This window comes from Citrus clementina, unplaced genomic scaffold (genome assembly GCF_000493195.1).
Source record: "Citrus clementina cultivar Clemenules unplaced genomic scaffold, Citrus_clementina_v1.0 scaffold_9, whole genome shotgun sequence".
Classification (NCBI taxonomy): domain Eukaryota; kingdom Viridiplantae; phylum Streptophyta; class Magnoliopsida; order Sapindales; family Rutaceae; genus Citrus; species Citrus x clementina.
This window is the reverse complement of record NW_006261964.1, coordinates 1,412,513-1,417,634: the sequence shown is the minus strand read 5'-3', so window position 1 is coordinate 1,417,634 and position 5,122 is coordinate 1,412,513. Positions and strand designations below refer to the sequence as shown.

Genomic DNA, 5,122 nt, shown 5'->3' with positions numbered 1-5,122 from the left:
TTACCAATCTCAAAATTTTCACCCTTTTCAATAAATAAGTTCATAATAGTTCAGCGTTTCGAGTCTATCTAGCTGCTTTATAATAATTGTTGCAATTGTTTTCCAATTTTTCGTTACACATCTAAATTAAGGCAGTAGTTTATATTAAAAAAAAAAGGCCGGAGTTCATTATTTTAATGAGAGATTTTTTAAAATTGAAACATACAACTGTTTTAAATTACTCCTTTTTTTCACGACTATCAAAATAATTGGTTACACCATCTCACTTACTGATTCTTCGGTGATGGAAAATTTGGGACAATCAATCACACTGTAAGTAGTGAATATGCTTAAGATTTGAACTCGTGAGGCTTCTTGGACCACGTCAACGAAAAATTATATCCTCATGGTCTCGGAATGCAACGCACCGACCGCGACGGATGCTTTACCCACCTAAAGTGTAAGATGCAAATCAAGAAACGTTCTTCACGCAATAAAGATAGCTTCAAATATAATTTTTATTATTTAATATCTAAAGAAAAAAAGAGAAAATAAATCTTTTAGTCTATAATGTATGCATACTTGTGGTTTACAAATTCAACGAATGTAGATAGCATGTCGTTTACATGTTCAAAAGATAGATGCAATACCATATGATTTTCACTCCAAAGTAAAAATTTTATGTCCTATTGTTTATATCGAGGAATGTGTATGATAGCATAGACGACATTTTGCATTATTAACCTATTGAGTTATTTAAATAAAATTAACTCAGGTTTACTTATTTTACATTATTAAGTGTAAATAAATAAACATACATAATACTCTGGGACATCTCAATCTTGATTAATGTATAGTCCCTGATCACTTTCCTTACAAAATAATGTGGCAAATGCAAGCGAAGATCATAATCATGCAAAAAAGTGAGGCGTCCCAAAGGGCTGTTCTTTTTCTGATGTATATATAATCTTACAAATTAAATCAATGGTGGGATTGTAGCTGAGGTTCTTTTCACTTTTCTGCGCTTTTCGGCAGATACCATATATGCTTCCACATTAATTTATACTAGTACCGCCGGCCCAGTGTAATCTGCTAGGACACTTTGTTCTTGATACTTGATATGGACGGGCAACACTGCTAGCTAGTGAAACGATGCCATTAATTTTCCCTAAGAAAACCACTATGTTCCTCAGCACATATCAGAATGGAATCGTAAAAAGTTAAGTTTTGGAGAGAGGCTAGTTGCCTCTATCCCTTTTTCTATTTTTATTGTCATAAAGTGAAGCTATACATAGAAGGCTCTACGGTCAATTTCCTATATAAGGAGGAGCTAAGTGATGAGCATAATTTATATACATATTTTACCCTTTATTATATAATTGCTAGTTAATTTTATTTATTATTTTTAATTAATTGAATTATTTTATTGAATAGAGAATTGATTGGAGATTATGGATGAAAAGTACATAAAGAATAGTAAATGGATAGCATTAAAGATCAAGTCAATTTGTGGAGGCAATTAAATAGATGTGTATGAAATTCAATCCGAAGAAGCTGAAGCCAATAAAGTGAATTCTCCATGCTAGAGCAAACAAAGAAGAAATTTAAAGCTAAAGTGGCCAACACGTGGGAAGCAAATGCATGGCATTCTAATATTTGGAAGCAATTTAAAGGGACCCACACTTGGCTTTCATAATTACAAAAGGAATCCTAAAGCAATTCTAAGAGTGATCACGTGTGAGAACAAATCAAGTAAAAGGCCAAGCCTTTTGGCTTTAGGATTTAAGAGGTGGGGTCCATTTTAAATATTATAAAAGAGAGTTTTTGCTTTTGGAGGGAGTGGCTGGACGGAAAGAAGAAGAGAGAGCCGCCAGAAGGGAGAACTGCAGACGCAAGGATTCAAGAGAGCAATCCGCAGCAGCAATATTTCGGCTTCCCATGGCTGATTTTATTTCTTTTATTGCTCTCAATTCAAGTATGTCTAGCTAATTTTCTTACACTGAGGTTAAGGATGAAACCCTATTCAATAAAATAATTATCTTTTTATTTAATTAATTCCCTATATATGTTCTTTGATGATTATGGTTTTTATTTCACATGATTAATTGGATGTTAATAAAATCTTTTCATCAATTCTGTCATGCATTATTGATTGTTAGGATTAATATTCGATTAATTCTATGCTTGGATCTATAAAGTTTATACATGATTATCTTTGATTTTATGTCTTTCATTAAATTGTTTACATGGAGTGCTTAGGAAACTTTGACTCTTTGTTATTCAATATGTTTACATGGGATACTTAGATATCGTATTATTAAGTAGAAAAAGAACCTACATTAGATTTAATTACTTGGGCTTAATTGTTATATCCATGAGATGACATAGATTGATTTCGAGTTGTCACTCTAAAATTGGGGATTAATTAATAATTAGATAATTACTAGTTGAATAGTGGTGGATTCTGAAACCTTGGTAATTCTTATCTTATTGAATTCTCCTTTATTTTAATTGCTTCTTTAGTTTAATTGGTTTAATTTTCTTAAAAACTCAATTTGCTCAACTAGGTTAGAATTAATATTAATTTTAGATTTAAATTAGACTTTTCAATTTATAACAATCCCTGTGGGATCGACCTCGTTACCACTATTCTATCTCTAGATTCGTGCGCTTGCGAGTACATTAAAATTTTCACAACAAGTTTTTGGCGCCGTTGCCGGGGATTGTGCTAGAAAGTCAGTTTAATCTAGGTTGATTTGATTCTTCCACTAGTTATAATTTAGATTGTCTTTTATATTTTTTTTTAATTAAAAAAAACACAAAAAAAAAAAAATTATTTGTCTTTAAATTCATTGTTTGGTTGTTTGATTTCTTTTATTTAATTTTTATTATTGTTGATTTGTTTTATTTTATTTTTTTTTTCTTTCTTTCCTTGTCTAGTTAGTTTATGAGTGTTTGGGAACGTGATTTAACAAATCGTTTGGTTAAAAGAGAGTCGAAAATTGATAGTAGTCAAACTAGTTCTTTAGAAGTGATGGATGACCCAAATAGACTATTGCCAATACTTCCACCAATGCAAGCAGAGAAAACCCTTAGAGAATATTTTTCACCACTTGCAGCCAACCAACCATCTTGTATTGTGTTGCCACAAACCACAGCAACACACTTTGAACTCAAGCCCTCTGTCATTCAACTTTTACCATCTTTCCATGGGTTAGAGAGAGAGGATCCATATTTGCACATTAAGGAATTTCTTGACATATGCTCTACATTCCGTTTTCAAAATTTTAATGATGAGTCAATTAAGCTTCGTATGTTCCCTTTCTCATTAAAAGACAAAGCAAAAGCTTGGTTGAATTCACTTCCTGCTGGATCTATTAGTACATGGGATGAATTGAGTAATAAGTTTCTCACCAAGTTTTTCCCTATGTCTAAAACAAATGCCCTTAGGAGAGAGATAAGTGATTTTTATCAAAGAGAGGGTGAGCAATTTTACGAGTGTTGGGAAAGATTCAATGATTTACTCCTCAAGTGTCCCCACCATGGTTTTGAAAAATGGAGACTTATACAATGCTTTTATAACGGTTTAACCATGTCAAATCGTCATATGGTAGAGTCTATGAATGGTGGGAGATTTTTGAACTTACATGAAGGGGCTGCATGGGATTTCTTTAATTCACTTTCTGAGAATTCTCAACAGTGGGATTTTTCAAATCAAAGAGAAAAATCATCTCAAGTTTCTAGAAAGGGGTTATATGAAGTTAAGGATGATTTTGATGTGAAATCCACTCTAGCTACACTTTTTAGGAAAGTAGATGCCTTAGCTCTGAACCAATCAATGAATCATCATCCTAGTGTAGCTAATGAGGTTTGTGCTATTTGTTCTAACGTGTCTCATACAGCACAGAATTGTCCATCATTACCAGCCTATCAAGAGGCTTATTCTGAGCAGGTACATGCCTTACAATCATATGAGAAAACCCCTAATAATCCATATTCACCCACATATAATCCTAATTGGAGGAATCACCCTAATTTTTCTTGGAAACAAAATCAACCTTTGTCAAACCAAGGAGGACAACAATTTAACTTGCCCAATCAACAATTTGTCCCTCCTAACCAAGTATATCCTCCTGCCCAACAACCTATGTCTCAATTTGTTGCACCCCAACAAAGAAAGTCTTCTTTAGAGGATACACTTCAAAGTTTCATTCAGTCAACCCAACAAGCTTTTCAGTCAAACACTCAAGCTATTCTAAAGCTTGAACATCAATTGGGTCAATTAGCAACTACTGTAGCTGAGAGAGAAAAAGGAAAATTTCCAAGTCAACCAATTCCTAATCCCAAAGGAGTGCACGAAGTTGGATCGAGTTCAAGCCATCAACATGAAGAAGCAAAATCTGTTATGACCTTGAGAAGAGGAAAATTATTTGACAACAAAGTAGAGGTTCAAACAAGGAAGATATCTGAGCCTACTTCTTCAGATTCAGTTCCATCACAAGACTCATCACCAAATGATCCTGAAGAGAGTGGCCCGCCAGCTTACATTCCCAAGGCTCCTTTTCCTCAAAGGTTAACAAAGGTAAAGAAAGGGACTTCAACAGGTGAGATTATGGAAATTTTCAAATAGGTAAGTATAAACATCCCTTTACTCGATGCTATTAAGCAAGTTCCTTCATATGCAAAGTTTTTGAAAGATTTATGCACTAAAAAGAGAAATTTGCATGTCACTAAAAAGGCGTTTTTAACTGAACAAACTAGCAATTTACTTCAATGTAAAATGCCACCAAAATTTAAGGACCCTGGTTCTCCTACTATCTCATGTGTTATAGGGAACCAATGTTTTGATAAAGCATTATTGGATTTAGGCGCTAGTGTTAATCTCTTGCCTTACTCTGTTTACATGCAACTTGGACTAGGGGAATTAAAGCCAACTTCTATTATTTTGCAACTTGCTGATAGGTCAATGAAAATACCTCGTGGTATTATAGAGGATGTGTTGATACAGATTGATAAATTTTATTATCCTGTTGATTTTATCGTTATTGATACTCAGCATGTACATGATCCTAAGAAACACACTCCAGTTATTCTAGGTCGTCCTTTTCTAGCTACAGCTGATGCTCTTATTAATTGCAGGAAT

At 33.5% G+C, this 5,122-nt stretch overlaps 1 non-coding gene across 1 annotated transcript; it reads right to left on the bottom strand.

Annotated features, from left to right (window-relative positions):
• Positions 1 to 3,421: 3,421 nt before the first annotated feature.
• LOC112095454 lies at positions 3,422 to 3,528 on the bottom strand. Its single transcript, XR_002903821.1, has one exon. It is a non-coding gene; the product is annotated as a small nucleolar RNA R71 (small nucleolar RNA).
• Positions 3,529 to 5,122: the final 1,594 nt, after the last annotated feature.